Source organism: Lolium rigidum, unplaced genomic scaffold, assembly GCF_022539505.1.
Source record: "Lolium rigidum isolate FL_2022 unplaced genomic scaffold, APGP_CSIRO_Lrig_0.1 contig_33983_1, whole genome shotgun sequence".
In the NCBI taxonomy this organism is placed as follows: domain Eukaryota; kingdom Viridiplantae; phylum Streptophyta; class Magnoliopsida; order Poales; family Poaceae; genus Lolium; species Lolium rigidum.
In genome coordinates, this window is record NW_025900254.1 from 17440 (window position 1) to 37369 (window position 19930).

At 42.2% G+C, this 19930-nt stretch overlaps 2 long non-coding RNA genes across 2 annotated transcripts; both read right to left on the bottom strand.

Annotated features, from left to right (window-relative positions):
- Positions 1-4836: 4836 nt before the first annotated feature.
- On the bottom strand, positions 4837-6289 carry LOC124681098. Its single transcript, XR_006995713.1, has 3 exons — positions 6210-6289; positions 5794-5849; positions 4837-4853 (listed from the first exon to the last, which is right to left on the bottom strand). It is a non-coding gene; the product is annotated as an uncharacterized LOC124681098 (long non-coding RNA).
- Positions 6290-6907: 618 nt separating this feature from the next.
- Positions 6908-7551, bottom strand: LOC124681100. Its single transcript, XR_006995714.1, has 3 exons — positions 7403-7551; positions 7267-7318; positions 6908-7149 (listed from the first exon to the last, which is right to left on the bottom strand). It is a non-coding gene; the product is annotated as an uncharacterized LOC124681100 (long non-coding RNA).
- Between the last annotated feature and the right edge of the window lie 12379 nt (positions 7552-19930).

Here is a 19930-nt window from a genome sequence, read left to right on the forward strand (position 1 = left end):
CTAAAGTTTTCCGACACTTCTTCATATCTAAAAGCCAAATTCAAATCCATTTGTAACGGTAGGAACAAACCACATAGGAGACTCCACAATATCACCCCAGCCAGCCGCAGCATATTCGAAAGAGGAGCCAATGCCAACTCCACCATTGAGTGACATCCTACACCAATCTGGAACAGGCTGTGGTACTTGGTGGAAACGCTTGTGAGTAGCAAACACACGATCGATGTGAAACCGAAGCTGCATTGACATCGTTGAGACCAGCTGCCTCGGGAGGACCAAGCGAGAAACGGGTAGTTTATACCAAGAAACAAAGATGTGCCTTGCGGACCTTCAACCCCGACCCAATTTGGTGTGGCGGGGTCATCACCATAAGAATCTTTAGCATAGACATGACAACGCATCGACGGGTAAATCAGTAGCTCCCTCCCCATATGATCGATCGGATTACCTTCACTGGGTTCACCATGACCTCTAACATTAATCCAAAGAATAGTGCCTTCATAGCCCGGAGAAAGGAACCACGTGCCGGGAGCAATGTTGTTGCCATCATGAACACCACCATGTAGATTTGGCTGCTCAACAATCTCTGGAGCAGCTATCACCTGAGGAGCAGCACGGGCACCTGTTTTTTTTTTTTGCTTAAACGTGGTCAAGATAGATCGGATACTATATAACTATAAGAAAAACGTGATGCAAAAAACAGTATAAAATAAGTGAAAAAATAAAGAAAAAAAAACTATAAGCACAAAAATCAAAAACTCACCCCAAATAGTTGGATCCCAAACAAGGACATCCCCTCTGGGTGCGATAACGAGCGTAGATCCTACCACTGGTAAGAATGGCATCAACATACCTTGACGGTGCAAGGTAATCGTTGCGAAGGATCCTCCACTGCACGTCCCTACTACCACCACGCATTATTGCAATCATCTTATCAAACACTGCTATGACATAGTAGTTCCATTTGTTTCCAACCCTGTATGGTTCAGCAGTTATCTGAATCTTCAACAACTGCATGTGTGCCAAATCATACCGATACAAGAAAGGCCCATCAGGAGCGATGCCAACGTTACGAACGGATGGCGGAGGGATCTCCTCGTCCGTGTAGACGTTAGCAGAGACCACCGTGCTTGCTCTTGAACAACTGCAACCCATTCGCCATTGGAACCAACCCAGTGCTTGTCGCCTGGCCCGACCTGTGTACAAGGTACAAATGCTTTTGCGAAAGGAGCGTCCAGTGGCATCAGCGATGCGTCAATACCCTGCGAATGTTCGAATTTTCTAGTATGAAATACAGTACACAAACATTTTGTTGCAATCCATGAAAAACAATGAATACCTGTTCAGTGCGATCAGCGGGCCATGAACTAGGATCAGAATGCAGCAGACACGGCGATCCAAAAGGAAACCTTGCATCCTCACGGATAGCGTTGCGCATACCTGGCATACCTCGGGACATTCTAGCAACGGTGATGACGTCTGAGTGAGCGCTGATATGCGTCAATGGACCAGAAGCGATCTCAGAAACGACAGAGGAAGAACCCTTCTCCATTGATGAAGAAGAGTGGATATTCGTGTACAGCAGTATGTTGTTGTTCCTCGACGGATGATGTGATAGAGATACAAGGAAATGTTCAGAATATAAGAACTGGAGTTGGCGAGTTAGTAGTAGCGGTTGCTAATTATAGACCATGAAAAACACTTATGCGCCAACACCTATGAAACCGTCAAAAGTAGTGGGGGTGAAAGCGATTACGAGGAGTGAGGGGGTCGTCCATCAGTTCCAAAAATAAGTTTAATACAGAGCATTAAAATCATCCATTTCATGATATGCAACCGTACTTACGCATCCATTGCATGCTACTAGATTTAAATGTGCGCCTTGGCGCACGATCCCGTGAAACTCGTGTCGATGAAAACTCTATATAACGGACGGAGTAGGAAACCGTTTATATAGAACCAGAAAATATATTATAGTAGCAAACACTCAATGGCTATGTCAAGAGCAACAGAAATAAAAAAGAAACAATAAAAGCATTATCTATAAATGGTCTTCGGAGGCTACGTCGCAGGAAAACTCTGATTGTTTTAGTTGGGTTAATACATTATCTCTTTTCTTGTGTCACTTTAATCTCCTTCTGCAACTTAACCTTGGATTTTCCAAACTGTTGGGTCAGGCCACAAATGTTCTTCACTAAGTCATCATTACATTGTTGTATAACTGAAATACTCGCAATTTGCTTTTCTACCTTTGTCTCAAGGTTCCTGGTAGAAGCGTGAGAATGTTGTAACTCTAACGAGTTATTTACTTCTCTTCATGTAGTGTTACAGTTTCCTCAAGTAAGCTGCTCTTAATTCGTTCCATTGCTTGGTCAAGCTAGCATTGCTATTCTTCATGTCTTCATCGAAATCTGCTCCTCAATTCTAAGATTCCCAACGAAAACCACAAACTGCTGCAACTCTGAGAGGGTTTTATTCTTCTTATCTTGAATTGCTACAATTTCATCATGGAAACTAACCAAGACATCTTCAGACCCTTTCTTCAGGTTAGAGTTACTAATGTGCAGATCTTCATTGGCAGGTCAGTAGAATATAGTTGTTTTCTCTTTGCTACTCTAACTCACATTCAAGACTCTTGACTGAAGCATTTGAATTTTGTAAACAATAAAGGGTGTGTTCCTTCTATCTTTGTAACAGAATGATCTCCTCTTGCATATTAGTCTTAGCATCTTCCAACTTGTCTATCCAAGCTAGAATTCTTCTCCTCCGAGAATGAAAATGACAAATGAAATTAGACACCGAAAGATAGAAAGGATCAATTATGTTTTTATTTCCAGCGCACCATGATGATGCCATAAAAATTGGTGCCTCACATCTTCTCTTTTTTTTAGATTTGTTTCTATTGAAGCGTCGTGATTTTGTACAATAGTAAAAACAGTTGCAGGTTATTCTGAATGAATTCAGGGAAAAATAAAGTGATACTAAATGATGATTGCGTGGTTAGTGTCAAATATAGATAATGCATCAAAAGATTGCATAGATTATGTCCAAAAGGATATGGACGAGCTTTTAAGAGAAAAAGATCAGTCAAGAACATGCACATGCCCGTATAGTATCATAATGTGTAATCCTTTTAGACTTCGGATTTTATGCATAATATAAAAAAACACCCATATGAATGAACAAGTCAATGGCAAAAATATTCAAATAAATATAAGCGAAGATATAATTGTGCGCCTTGGCGCACGACCCCATTGGATTCGCACCGATTTACATTTGGTATCATGGTGATAAAAACAACACGGAAAAATGATAATACATATTTTTAGACAAAAGAAAGGTAGCCATGATAAGCTAAAATCATTTGCAGGATTTCTTATCAAGTAATTTTGGAGGAGATAAAACATTTTAAAGTTTTGACTTGGTTCGCTGCACAATAGGAATCACCACGTCCTCACATTTAAAAAATATAAAATTTAAGGAAACATATTAGAAAGGATTGTTGAAGAAATAACGAGAAAATCAAATAATGGTAGCAAGCTTCTTCATCAACTTCGAGTTCGGAGGTAGCCATGATAAGCAAAAAAATCATTTGTATCTCCTTAATCTGAAGCTCAAAGTTACTGAAACTATAAATGTCGCTATGATGCAAGCCAAAACTTTAGAATCTCCAGGAGTAGTGCTGCCAAGTAGCACAATAGCCAAAACATAAGCACCAAGTGATGCATCGTCTATTTGGTCATTTAGTATTAAATACATTTTTAGAAATAAACTATGTTTCCCACCGAACAAAAACATGAACATGGTGCTACTTCTAAGCATATCTCTAACATGGAACCACATTTATGTTTTTATATTAAAAAGGCATATATGGTTATCAAGATTGGGCCACCAATATCTCCCGAAATGAAGTACTATTAGGCAACCTGTCTCGTCCTTGGACCAACTTTCACATCCATTTCGGTGGCCACGTCGAAGCCCTTGTTTATGCAAGTAACTACAGTCACCCTTGGTGATGCCCGACATCTCCTAGAAATGCACGACTTTACGAGTGATTTCATCGCACTCTTAAACCGTATAACCGATGGTGCTACCATAGGAAGACAATAGTTTAGGTATTTTCTTCTCACTCTTAAGTATCATTTTGTACTTTCTACAACTGAAAGGATTTTAAACAGAACCTTATTGAGCAAAGGGATACATAGAAGCATCATCCAGGCATGTATTGATATGCTGCTTGCACACATAGAAAGAGAGGTTACCTCTTATTTATTCCGGATGCATCGGATGATGCCGGTAGCTCCTACGGATCATCAACCACACTTGGAAGAACCTAACATGACATCCCGGCAGACGATAAGTATACGAAGCGCAAGTAAACCAAAAGACCATGTCTACTCGGATAAGTAACTATCTTTAAAGCCACGACCCGAACAGAATCATGGAACAAAGCTCTCTCGCACAAATGAATTCTCAAAGATACTTGTTGATGTTAAATATTTTCTCCGAAGATCCCCAAATTTCAAGCTAAATAAATATATTTGTGAATTTCTTTTCAAATTAGCAAAGATACTTAAATTTGATGTGAATTTCCATCCTTCCGTGAAGATAGTACATGGTGCACAACTGGCTGAAATAAAGCAGACCACCTATGGTGAGGCCTACCATAGATGAAGGTACATCTAGCAAAGCCGCATATATCACGAATAGGTGCAAAGGCTGATGATGGATACCAAACAATTTCTGAGCTCTCTCTTCTGCCGTTGGTGTGGCCTGCCCTCGAACCTCGCAAGATTTGTCGGAATCCACCGGTACTGCAGGTGTGGTGATATTTCAAGTAAACAGCCTAATACCTGCAAAGCAAGATCAAGATTCTGGTTGGGATAACCTAGCAATAAATAATGAGTGAAACTAACATGTACAACAGAAATTTAATGTACAATAATAAACATGTTTTTCAGACCAAGATATAGCTGCCTGGGAAATTCTTAGAAATGCTAAATAATGTCATATTCGTTCTACGGAGTATATCTTTACTGCATGCTGCACTTTTCAATAGACCCTATTCTCGCTTACATTCCGTAAGCATTGGCACGTGAAAAAGAACATAAAGCATTTAAGTTTATAAGAGATGAGCATTTCTTGAGCTAACAAACCATATGTTTATTTGTCCGGCTACTTACACAACCAAATTTCTAATCTTGTATATTTAAGTGGACGTTGATATATTATGTGATCTATGTGTTTGAGATACATGACAACAAGAGAGAAATAAAGAGAATCCATAATTATACAGTATGTTCTAAAAAACAAAATACGGAAGTGGATCTCATTTCCACCATGGCTATAACCACAACTCGGTTACCCATAGCAAGAATAAGACAACTTTTAGCTTTTCTCGCTTGTAATAACCAAAAATGAAAAGTACTACCAGCAGCAGTTAGGAACCGATAAGACGTGATGGCAATAGTGCAACATATTGATTTAACCAATTATAAAATAATATTCGGATTTTACTACACCTAAACTCATTCCAACTATCTTTAATCAACATATATGAATGCCCATCAAATAAACATGAATGGAATAGAATATGTTTGAAAGTTCCTCCCAAAAATTGAGCACTCTCGTGTACATAGAGTTGGTAAATACCTCTAAGAAAAGCGAAATAAATAGTTCCAACAATGAGAAAATTTAAGGATCATCTCGGTATGCAACATATGACATCATCAAGTTTTCTAGTAAATGTGGTCATGATGCATTGAAAAAAAAGTGGTGTTCGAGATAGCCCACCTCCATGTATTATATTTTGCGCTTCTCATGGGTGAGCCAAATAGTGCCTTCAATTTCTAGATTAGATGGACAACCAAAATATAAGGTCATGAGAGGGGAAAATATGCTGCATTTTAACAAAACCAATTGGCATTCAGGAACCGACTCTGTACAAATCAAAAAAATGCATAATCCAAACAATTTATCTTTTCTTCATTTTGCGGCAAGTAGACAACAACATCACTCATCACTCAGTAATTGAGCCCAAAACCCCGGCCCATCATAAACAGGAAATTAGAATTGTCATGGAAGAATCCATTTGATGTATGCATTGATTTACTAAGCTAGGTACAACTCAACTAATTACGAATGAATGAGATATTTCTAAATATAGAAAACCATATCATAGTAAAGCAAAGGGAGTTGTAGGCTACCACCTTGACATTGCCGCTTTCAAAGAGCAAGTTCTTGAGTTCATCTCAAGCCGTCGTCTCTCCATACTCAAATGACCGGCTCCCGAAAAGAACACCGGACTTACCACATGAATATAGACATCAATCCGTACAATTGCATCTATGTGTGTTGGATGAATGACAGGATCAACCAATGAGATCTACAGTAACTGAAAGATGTTCAGCGAAGCTATCTCTGCACTCGTACACATTCAACATCATTTTTTTTTTGCAATAATAGAGAGAGGAGGAAAATAGGGAGCTCACCGGGAGCAGTAGGTTGGGGATGTGATGGGCTACAGCTGTACTGAATGGTGGCCGGCAGGCGCAGGTCTAGAACGACGCAGACAACTCGGGGTGGTGGTGGCGTAAATCGCCGGCAGCAGCAGCTCCGGGAAAGCGACCACCATCTCGTCATCCTTGCCTCCCCGATGTCGTACCTGCGCTGCGGAGAGCTCCTCGCGCCGGGTACGCTCACGGACCGTCACCTGCGGACACAAGAAGCAGGTAAGAGGTCCTCCATGGCTGGTGCATCGAGCAAGGGGAGGGGGAGGGAAGAGGCCCCGCCCTGCTGTGCCATGGCAGCCGTCGTGGAGACACGCGTGTGCAGTAATGTATTTTCCTCTAGATCCATCACAATAATTGGCACTTCTCATTACTCCCCTGCTAAACAACATGAGATATGCAAATAAAATTCATTAGCAGCTGCTCCCATCAACGATTGTCTCAAAAAGCCTCCTATAAATAACTCATCTATTTAGAAAATAATAGCTTGCATAGAAAAGTCAAAAAATCAAGAGGCAGTGTACATATAATTAAGTCACATATTTTAAGCTAGATTTCAGCAAATAAAATCTATTGAGGGGAAGGGATAGTACATAGGTCGATCTTCCCCTCCATCCCACTTTCCTTTTCATGAAACAACCTCGTAGCCATAAATAAAAAGATCTAAATGAATAAATATGAAATGTTAGGGAATTAAACCAAAAGGAGTAGTGGAAGATAGAATTGGACAAATCTATAGGAACAATTGCACACCCACATAGTGTTTTCCAAGTGGAGATAGCCAATCACCGGCCAAGATTAAAATCCTCCTATGTGATTCATGAGCAAATATTAAGAACTGATAGTGCAAAATCCTCACAAGATAGGAGATGTGCAGAGAGGACGACGCTCACCAGCGGTGACACATGGCAAGCAGCGGCCTACGCTGCTTAGATCGCCACCAGCCGATCATCCGACCGCCGTCCAGCCAGCCGCGGCTCCTCTTGGAGTGTGGCGTTCGTCGGTGGCTATGCTCTAATTGTTCCATCAACCATGGTTCTTATCATGCCGTAGGGACCGCAAAGCGCTGCGAGGCAGGCCAACCATTACACACCTTCATATGCAAGAACTAAGATGTTGCATCACATTAGCTCTGAGTGGATTCCACTACTTAAATGCAGGGCCTATCTCGTCTAACAATTCGAAGCCAATGTTACACTCATCGGGCCAACTATTGACCATACCAGATGAACCTCTAACTATGCAGCAGATTAATATTAATAAATCTCCATATATATATTTCAACTTTCATGTCAGCATGTGCATTAGCAAATCTAAACTTGAACCGACAACTTGTAGGAAACCCCAGTCTACATTTCCTCAAAATATCAATATACATGGTAACATTACACCGATGATATGTACATGGATAGTAAGCATTGCATGAGTACCTTGTTGTTTTCCAAATCCAAGGGTTATAAGCTTCTGCATTAGTTGTTTTCCGGGAATTAGCCATTAGGTGATCTTATCTCGCGTGTATGCTCCCGACACAAAATTTATAGATATGAGCACAATGCCGCGAGATGTAATTTCTAAAATATTCATTAGAAAATAAGCCAGCAAAGAATATGGAAAAGCAAATAAGGAAGATGACATTTGTTCCCAATTGTATTATTAAGGCGAGAATTTCCAAAATACAATTGCTCGTTGAGTAGGTCATCGAGCCACAACGGCTGCTCCTCGATGATACTCTCAGACAAAGTGCGCTAGTGGTGCTCATGGCTGTGGTCATGCCCGAAGATTTTCCCCTCTCATGACCTCCAGTTTGGTTGAGTGGGGTGTTTCCAATGAATCGGAGCATCATCCAAGGATTAGCACCCACGCACAACGAAGTAATATGCAAATGTTTCCGCAGCCCAATCGCAAGACACCCAAAAACGCAGAACCGTGTAGGCCACCCAACGCATCCGCCGACGGTCAGCAAAACACGGATAGACCGTAGGAAATCGACTCCAGAACCTGTCCTGCGCAGTCTAGGCACACCCACACGCGCTGAACACAAATCGAAGAAAATCAACCACAAGGAACATCCCAAGCACCCAAAATCCCCAGATCCACAACAACGTGCGCATGACACACCCACGAATCGGCCCCAATTCCCGGGCACCCACCACACCAATGCTTAGTAGAGATCCAAAAATACACACACGCTTGCACAGAGAAAGCTACCCACGACCGAATCCACCAGAGCCACATCCACATCAATATCAAAGAATAATGGAAAAAACAATGGGCGGAGGGAACAAACCACATCGGGGAAGAAGCAACCCCGGAGAGCCCCGCCTCCCTACCGCACAGCCTATCACCGTCTCCCCGTATGCGCTCGCCGGATCCACCGCCGTGTTCGTCTCCGTCGACACCCGACCCCGACGACGTGGTCCGCGTCTACGGCTCCCACGGCTGCCTCGTGGCGTGGCGCCTCCGTGTCGGGCTCCTCTACAAGGCCGTCGCGGCTGCTGCACTTGACGCCGCGACCCCGCTTGGCCGCCCCGTGCTCCGCCTCTCCGCCGCCGGACCGAAGGTCCGCGGCGCCGCCCTCCCGCGCCACGTTGACGCGCGCTTCAAGGGGAATCCCACCGTCGCGCCGCCCTCGCGCGCGGGATTAGGGGAGAGCATGGCCCCGCTCGGCCGCCCCGTGCTCCGCCTCTCCACCGCCGGCCCGGAGCTCGCGGCGCCGCCGACGCCCTCCTCGCGTCACGTCGACGCCGTCGCGCCGCCCCTGCTTGCGGGATTGGGGGAGAGCGTGGACTGGGGGCATGCGGGGATTGGGGAGTGCGGCTAGGGTTTGGACCGTGGGCTGCCTATTTTAATCATGTCTGACCAAGAGCAATCTCACCCGCAGTCACCGACAGGCGGGCCCGGACGATGGTGGGGCCCACTTGCAGCCGCAGGCGGGTAGCACATGGCCCTTGCATGGCTTTATCTAGTGGGAGGAGAGGTTAACCACGTCCGACCAAGAGCAATCTCACCCACGAGTCACCGACAGGCGGGCCCGGACGATGGTGGGGCCCACTTGCAGCCGCAGGCGGGTAGCACATGGCCATTGCATGGCTTTAGCTAGTGGGAGGAGAGGCAACAACGAACGGACCAGATACGCTGATGGGGTGATCCAACGGCCACGAAGCGAGGATCGCTGTGAGAGCCCCATGGGGGTGCAGCAATCATACCTTTAGATGCAACCATATTTATGCATCATGTTGTACAGCAGTATAGTGCACCTGCTGGTTTAGCACTCCATCAACAACATAAATGTACCTATGTAGCACATCGTTCGGTACTTATACATACTATGTAATAGTACTCGTGATTCTGATTGCACAGTACTCATCTGGGATCAGCTGTACTCTACCCTATTACAAACTGTACCTATCACATAAAACAGAAGAAACAAACGGAAAAAAATCTGGTTCTCATCTACATGACACAACTGTCCTCGATTTAGTTGCAACACTGTACTCTACGCTATTACTAACTGTACCTATCCCATAGAACCTAAGAAACCAACTATACCGACAGAAACAATCTAGTACTCATCTCCATGCAGCACCTGTACCCCAGGCGGGGCGGCGGCAGCCTTCAACTTCTTCGACGCCCGGGGCACCTTGTCCTTGCTTCCAATAGGGCGACCGCGTCCCCGCTTCAGGTTGCTGACCGGGGAATTGGACGCCATACCTTCAGTCCTGAACAGTTTTCGGAGCGACGGATGAGACTCGACGATTCCTCTCTCGAGGCAGATCTAACGGCACCATAGCAACTGCCGTTCCGCATTCGCGGCGAAGATACTAGCAACGTGTCACGCGTCCTGCCACATGCCACCGGAGGTACATGTGCAACCTTGGTTTAACCCTTACCAACGATCTGTACCCGAGTTGGTGCCACGCCTGTACTCCCGCATACAGCACAACCGTACTACATAATATCAACAACATTAGATATTACAGAAAACAGAAACTATCATCTAAAACCAAAAAGATACAGTTATTGATCTTCGTGCCGCATCTGTAATTTCCCCAGCTGCAACCAAAACCAAAAGAAACAACCTGGTAATAATATTCATTATTAAAATAATGAATATTATCGTTAGAGTACAAGTGGTATTGTTCAGAATATCAAAAAATCCAACAAAACCCTGACGTGGTGGGTCCCACAATATCAACCAATTCGTCTTCTACATCTATATTATAGCTGTATTAGGGCAAAAACCTACATACTCAACTCTAATCTACTCAAACACCCACGGAAGAACTCACCGCAAGGACGCGGTACAGGCCGACCCCGTTCAAGAACTTGTCGGAGAATCAAGATAGTCTCCACTGCTTCTCCATCCGAGGTTAGTTTCCCATCAAGCAACAGACTGCACTACGATGCCTGAATTCGTTGTCTCCACATCTGTATTCCTTTTATACGAATTAAAACACATAGACTGTGCGACAGCTCCCATTTCTTCCCCCACCACCGGTCCAGCAAAAAGCAAGGGCAAACCCTAGCGAGCCGCCAAACACCTATCCTCTCTACACTCCACTACTCCTCATCAACCAGCGGTGAAGGAAGCTGTGGAGATCTGAGTTATTGCTGCGGGGATCACAGTGGCTACTCTACTCACTCCGCCGACTCCGCCGGCCACCCTTCAATCCGCGACGGCGCGTGCCTTTAGAGATCTGTGAGTTCGGGCACAGTATGGATCAATTCCACCGATGGCTCATCCTTTAGTTTCTTCTCCAATGGTATATAGAAATTAAGGAAGTAAATGGCATCTGCGTCTAAAGCAGACCTTTCGTTATTAAATATTTTTTTGCTTATTACTCTGACTGTTGTAAACAGTATTAGCTCTCTAATACACTCTGTAACTGCAGGTACAAACCTTATTAATCTAAGGCAAAACTACAACCTTATGTGTGTAACCATGAGTAGAAACCAAGGAAAATTTAAATAATAACTTTACCGCCTTGCACATATTGCCTTATCAATTTAAGACATAATTACAGCCTTATGTGTGAAAGTGCGCTAAGGCACTCATCTTAACAAAATTAATTTAAGAATAGTTTCCATGATAAATTTAAACAGTTGCTTTCCTCACATGCAGATTTTTGCATTTCAATTTCAGGAAGAATAGCAAATCTCCGGTATGACAAGTCAGCAGCTATCACCGTCCTTGAATGAAGGTAATGTACAAACTTATCCCTCGATGCAAAAATGTGTTACTCTTATGATTCCTTTGAAGTCAAACCGGTTTATCTATAAAGCATATTAAAACAAAAAAATTGAAAATTTCTAATATAAAATTTTTCTGGTACTTACCATCCATGACAATGAGTTTAAGATTAACTAAAACGTCTCTACAACTAAAATGCGTCTGTATAAAAGTATAATAGCTTCAAACAATTATATTAATTTTTAAATACGAATTCCATGTATTAACCTTTGGATAGATGATTTCTGCGATATTATTGCAGCCACTATAAATCATGAGGAAGCTCCAATTGCCCCACTAAACTTGAAGCCACTGGCGGTTGTGTTCCCAGAAGAACAAGACAACATAAATGCATTCAATGCAAATATACAGTCTAAAAGGAAAAATTGTGAAGCAAGAACGAGCGCAGATTCCTCTAAAAATATTGCGACAGCAGTCAGACCGCCTCCTCGCAGAAACATTTTGAATAGCCTTGCAGGAAGAAAGCACAAGAATATATCATCAGAGAAAGAGGCAGCAAGAATGGAAAAAGAGTCTGAAAACATGTTAAAGAAAACTGCCGATATTGGTTCTAAAAGTCCAAGGAGAAGCAAACGATTGTCATCTACAAAAGAGACAGTAGTCACCAGCTCTAGCCAAAGTGCTCCAAATATCAATGAAGAAGAAAAAACACAGCCTACAAAATCTGCCAAAGAAGGAAAGAAATCAAAAAACGCCGCCGCAATAAGAAAATCGTATCGCAATACCAAACATCACGCTGAGCATGACGACAACGAAGAGAACAACACAAGCGAAAAAGAAAACGATGAATACAACGAGGTAAATATGATTATTTTCCTTAGTACCTTGGATCCAAAATAAATGCATTTATTATATTGTTAAACATTTTTGTCTAACACAATTGATTTTAATCATGCAGAACATATCTGAAAATTCAGAAGATAAAAAAAATAAAGGCAATAAACAGGAAAAGGCAAGAAGGATTGCAAAAAAAGCAAAAATAAATTTTATGGCCAGAACGATCAACAAGACAGTAAGATGCTCACTTAGACAGCTATTCACCTGTGTTGAAATATTGGAGGAACGGCATATAAAAAGACTTCGGGATGCAGGTTTGGGTCCCTTGCTTGACAGCAAGATCAGGCAAAACATTAATATCCGACTTGCCTGCTTCCTTATGAATAGAATAGATCCAACAACCATGACTCTGAATCTAGGAGTAGCAAACAAAGTAATTGAGATTACATCTTATGCTATCCATCCGCTTTTGGACTGCCGGACGGTTCAAACACAACTCCTAGACCATCGGAAAGTGGCAACGACAAAACATTGCATGAGCTGAAGATTGAGCTTGGATTTAGGAAAAATGAGGATATGAATACTCGATGACCTTCGCAAGCTCCTAAGGCTGTTGGTTAAAGACGAAGCAAACGACGATTTGGCTCTGAAAGTATTTGTGTTGATAATGTACATGAAATTCATATGCCCTGGAACAGCTGTCCGTGTGTCAAGGGAGGCAGCAATGGTAAAAAATCTGGACATATCAAAGTTGAAGGACATGGATTTGTGTCAGTTGCTTGTAGATGAGCTCAAGAGAGCAGTCATTCAGTACAGAAAATCTAAATCAAAATGGACTGCCCTGCCTGGCTGCATCATAGCACCAGTTCTGTTATATCTTGACTGTTGTATGAAACAAGGCCTTTCAGACCTGGACACAAGAACACCTCGTACACACTTCATGGATTATGAAAAACTAAAGAGCATCGCTGCAGCAGACTGTGCTAAAAAAGGCGGGGAAGACCCCAATACCTGGATATTTGGAAACTTACCTGTAAGAAAATTTCAATGACCCTTTATCTTTTTTGTTAATAGTATCTCATATTGCATAAGTTAATATAATGTTTTCATTTTCTCATCCCAACAGTGGAAAGCACCAAATGACATAGTTTACTACCAGAAAAGGAATCCACTAAAAAGAATGTATCCGCATCATGAAGACCAAATGATGTCGGCAAAGCGTACTTTCAGAAAATCAAGCATTCCAGCTGGTGGTTCCATTGAAGAAAAAAACACCAGTGTATCAGAAGATACATTGGAACAGATTGACAACCTGCTGACTAGCGCATACGAACTATCACACAAAGTACCAACTACATTTGACCGCCTCAAAAATGGAACAGCTGCTGAAAACCAAGCATCTACTGTCAAAGAAATTTCTGACAACGAAGCTAAAGTTATAGAAAGCTTACAGAAGACAACATTTCATCTCAGACAAACTTTCGCATTGTTCAAGAAAGCACAGGATGAACGTTGCAAGCAAATTCAGCAAGATGAAAGGATAGCAAATAATGAGGTACGACAAAAGACATAATCACACTGGCAATTTTTTGTTGTGTCTGTTCAAATTTAACTAATCCAACTACTTACAAATCATAATTTTAAATTTCCAAGTACAACTATATAAGACTAATAAAGTTTAAATACAAAAAACCAGGTTGACAAAGAAGCTGCATCTCCAACTCAAGAAGGCACTGCAGAAAAAACAAGAAGTGGAAAAAATGTGAGTTAACCTCGACTACATATGAGTTAACTTCAATTACAAATACAGCAACCGTTTAAATTATTTTTCTAACTTGTTAACATATCGTAACAGGTTGCGAAGTAACCTGCTTCCGCAAAAGAAAGGATTCAGGTACAATCAAACAATGAAGATAATATTAACTTGTTCATTGAATACAAAATAAAGTAATACTATTAAGTTGCTGTGGTGAATTTACAAAATAAATAATTTTTTTATAATAAACTTTTTATGTTATATCTTTGATTTACAGGTGCAAGATGATGGCCCAATGGAAGCATCAGAAAACTTTTACTTCTACAACTGAAGTGTGATGAATGTCTGTACTAAGACGTTGGTTTGAACTACCTACAACTTTTTTAGTATCTGTACTTTTTGTAAACGTCTGCAAAGTTGAAAATCCAACAAAACATATCATTGCATAACTTCCTGATTCGAACCAGTGATTATCAATGTGAAACAAAGGGAAACACGGTATAGTGCTCCTCACCGTGAGGATGCTGTACTAGATTCTCCCACACATCTGTACTACACAAGCCTTGCACCTGTACCTGCGCTAGACAAACCGAAAATCACAAAGGGAAACACGGTACCGTGCTCCTCACCGTGCGGATGCTGTACTCGTCACTACCTCATATCTGTACTCCACAAGCCTTGCACCTCTACCTGCGCTAGACAAAACGGAAAATCACAAAGGGAAACACGGTACCGTGCTCCTCACCGTGCGGATGCTGTACTCGTCACTACCTCATATCTGTACTCCACAAGCCTTGCACCTCTACCTGCGCTAGACAAAACGGAAAATCACAAAGGGAAACACGGTACCGTGCTACTCACCGTGCGGATGCTGTACTCGTTTCTCCCTCATATCTGTACTCCACAAGCATTGCACCTGTACCTGCGCTAGACAAAACGGCAAATAACAAAGGGAAACACAGTACCGTGCTCCTCACCGTGCGGATATTGTACTCGTATCTACCTCACATCTGTACTCCACAAGCCTTGCACCTGTACCTGCGCTAGACAAAACGGAAAATCACAAAGGGAAACACAGTACAGTGCTCCTCAACGTGCGGATATTGTACTCGTCTCTACCTCACATCTGTACTCCACAAGCCTTGCACCTGTACCTGCGCTAGACAAAACGGAAAATCACACAGGGAAACACGGTACCGTGCTCCTCACCGTGCGGATGCTTGTACTCGTCTCTACCTCACATCCGTACTCCACAAACCTTGCACACTGTACCTGCGCTAGACAAAACGGCAAATAACAAAGGGAAACACGGTACCGTGCTCCTCACCGTGCGGATGCTGTACTCGTCTCTACCTCACATCTGTACTCCACAAGCCTTGCACCTATACCTGCGCTAGACAAAACGGAAAATCACAAAGGAAAACACAGTACCGTGCTCCTCACCGTGCGGATATTGTACTCGTCTCTACCTCACATCTGTACTCCACAAACCTTGCACCTGTACCTGCGCTAGACAAGACGGAAAATCACAAAGGAAAACACAGTACAGTGCTCCTCACCGTGCGGATATTGTACTCGTCTCTACCTCACATCTGTACTCCACAAGCCTTGCACCTGTACCTGCGCTAGACAAAACGGAAAATCACACAGGGAAACACGGTACCGTGCTCCTCACCGTGCGGATGCTGTACTCGTCTCTACCTCACATCTTTACTCCACAAGCCTTGCACCTATACCTGCGCTAGACAAAACGGAAAATAACAAAGGGAAACACAGTACCGTGCTCCTCACCGTGCGGATATTGTACTCGTCTCTACCTCACATCTGTACTCCACAAACCTTGCACCTGTACCTGCGCTAGACAAAACGGAAAATCACAAAGGAAAACACAGTACAGTGCTCCTCACCGTGCGGATATTGTACTCGTCTCTACCTCACATCTGTACTCCACAAGCCTTGCACCTGTACTTGCGCTAGACAAAACGGAAAATCACACAGGGAAACACGGTACCGTGCTCCTCACCGTGCGGATGCTGTACTCGTCTCTACCTCACATCTGTACTCCACAAGCCTTGCACCTGTACCTGCGCTAGACAAAACGGAAAATAACAAAGGGAAACACAGTACCGTGCTCCTCACCGTGCGGATATTGTACTCGTCTCTACCTCACATCTGTACTCCACAAACCTTGCACCTGTACCTGCGCTAGAAAAAACGGAAAATCACAAAGGAAAACACAGTACAGTGCTCCTCACCGTGCGGATATTGTACTCGTCTCTACCTCACATCTGTACTCCACAAGCCTTGCACCTGTACCTGCGCTAGACAAAACGGAAAATCACACAGGGAAACACGGTACCGTGCTCCTCACCGTGCGGATGCTGTACTCGTCTCTACCTCACATCTGTACTCCACAAGCCTTGCACCTGTACCTGCGCTAGACAAAACGGAAAATAACAAAGGGAAACACAGTACCGTGCTCCTACCGTGAGGATGGTGTACTCGTCTCCACCTCACATCTGTACTCCACAAGTTCTGCACTTGTACCTGCGCTAGACAAAACGGAAAATAACAAAGGGAAACACAGTACCGTGCTCCTCACCGTGAGGATGGTGTACTCGTCTCCACTTCACATATGTACTCCACAAGTCTTGCACCTGTACCTGCGCTAGACAAAACGAAAATCATCCAGAGGAACACAGTACCGTGCTCCTCACCGTGAGGATGGTGTACTCGTCTCCACTTCACATCTGTACTCCACAAGTCTTGCACCTGTACCTGCGCTAGACAAAACGAAAATCATCCAGAGGAACACAGAACGTGCTCCTCTTGATGCAGACGCTGTACTCGTTAATCCCTCACCTCCGTACCAACCAAGCCTTGCACCTTCAACTACAATAGACAAAAACGGGAATAATCCAGAGAAACAAGGTCAAGTGCTCCTCTTAGTAAAGACGCTGTACTCGTATTTCCGCCACCGCTGTACTGTACAAGCCTTGCACTTGTACCTGCGCTATTGTCTTTCCTATTATTGTCTTTTTGAGAACAATCCCATCCACACATCGGAAACTAATGAACCACAACATCCACGAGCATGCTTCGGAACAATATAATATATGTAAAAGGCACTGGACGACAAAACACCGCACTAGGTCCCGTATGTCATAAAGGCGAGAATACAATAAGTGTAAAAGAGAGTGGACGACAAGACCTCACAGTAGCTCCCGGATGTAATAGTGGCAGAATAGAATAAACATAAAACAGAGTGGACGATAATGCCCCCAAGTAGGTCCCGAATGTATAGAGTCATAATAGAATAAATATAAAAGTGAATGGACAATAATACCCCGAAGTAGGTCAGAAATGTCTTTGGGTAAAAACCACACCAAAACTACTCTACTTGGCTTCTAAAATCAACAGTTCCACACCAACCGCTTTGCAAGAATCCACCTCCTTATCCAAAACAGGAAAAGAAAGCAACAACAGCAAGGGAGCATCGCCGGCATCTCCGTCACAGCACACCAGCTTCAATTCGGAAAACTATCCCAGGTTTCGGATCATTGGTATGTATATCTCCAAAACTTATAGATTCGGTGGAAACTCTATGTTATAAATAGATCAGTCGCATACAACAATAATGCAGAAAACAGATCTAGAGTCTACTGGAAAACGAGTCTCACTACGCTTTCTTTTGCCACCTCGTGAATCAAGCACGAACTTGAAGTTCCGCTCATGGATCTAATAGGAACAAACATCACACACATACATCGTATTTGAGGTCAACCAAGGGAAAAAGATCAAATGTCGGCGGACACGGAGATATCAATAAATATATAAAATTTTAATTCCAAGTCAACCAAGAAAACAAGGTTAAATGATTAATATAGGTCATGAACAATATATTCGTTGCTAAAATATACTAATATTACACACTATGATATTCAAATGACAAATAACAAAAGATATAACTATAAATCAAATGAATTTCATTATCACTTCGAACTAAGTTGAAACAAATAAATTATTTATATCCAAAATGTATTTGTTTGCATTAGTGAATAATCTGTAGTTCCTTGGTCTCCAAAATATATTGCAAGCATATGCAATTTGATGGTTACCTTTTTGTTCTACATAGAAAATGCTCTCAAGACTGCAAAAGGATGCACACAACAGGGCAAAGAAGTACGGATACTTGTGCGAAGCTGTCCAATATGCGAGGCCGACCCTCACTACCAGGTTTCAAAAAATATATTACTCATCAAATACAATGAAAGTTGACCTAAATTCAATTTAAATATGATTTACAATGAATGAATTAATAATTGAAATGTCATATCTAGGAAACACTGCTTGCAAGAATTCAGGAGACTGCGCAATCAAGGGCAGATGAATACGGAAACTTGTGCAACAACTATCCAACATACGGCGTCGACCCTCAAGACCAGGTTTTCAAATAATCATAAGTTAATGCTTAGTTGCGTATAAACCATATTACTTCATGTCATGCAATGAAAGTTAATTTAATTTTATTTAAATCTTAATGCATCTAAACTATATGATCTTAATGCATCTAAACCGTAGGAAAGTCACGCAACGAGTAATCGGGGTACAACCAACACTGCCATCGAAAAGAGGCAAAGCAATGATGAAAGTGACAACAGCACGGAAAAAGGTGTTGACAGAGATATTGATGAAAGTTATGCACAGTTTATCTCAGAGGTGTTGAACAAGATAACTGTTAGAGGTACAAATAGTAGCAATCAAAAAAGCAAACATTACAGTGAATATATAGTTTTCAATGAAAAATTTATAATACCTCTTGATTGTAGGACCTGGACTGTATGGAAACGAAAATTTTGACGAAGCATGCGTCTTTGGAAACCACGTGGAGATGAATTACACTCAAGTACTCCAGCTGACAAATGAAGTCATCACGAACCAGACACCAGCTATTAAACATTATATTTGCACCATGACTAAATCATTTGTTACAAGAGGCATATCTAAGATGGTAAGTTTATCGGAGTTTTCGTAAGTCTATCTCGTCAATTATATAAAATACTTACTGTCTTCATGACAAGAAAACTTCTGACATACTGTACAACAAAACTAATAATGGTTCGTTAATATCTTCTTAGGAATTTTCAGAAGAGTTCACTAATGAACACATTCGGGGATTCATACAACAACCGGTTAAAGTTGCTGTCAGCTGCACATCGGGAGACATTACAATGTATGCTACCATGAAGATAGATAAGAATGGGAAAGCTACGATAAAGAAAGGTTTCCGAGATATAGTTCAAGAATTTTACCTGAAAGAAGGAGACATTTGCTCATTTAGCTTCAAAGATGAAAGAGGATCTCCATTCTTACATGGCAGTGCCTGGCTCAAGCTTGTCATAACAAAGCTAAAATGTGAGGCGTAAGTTAAAATAAGTACAATGTGTCGTACGAAACAATGTGAACCACGCAACGAATTACGTTCAAGTATTTGTATTTGGTTATTAGTTAATGCTAGTGTCACGTGTACTTTTCAATATTTTATATGTAATATTTGAGAAACTACTAGAATTTATTGACACTGTAATGTTAATGGTAGTGTCATATGTCTGAAATTCATTTGCTGCGAACTGTACT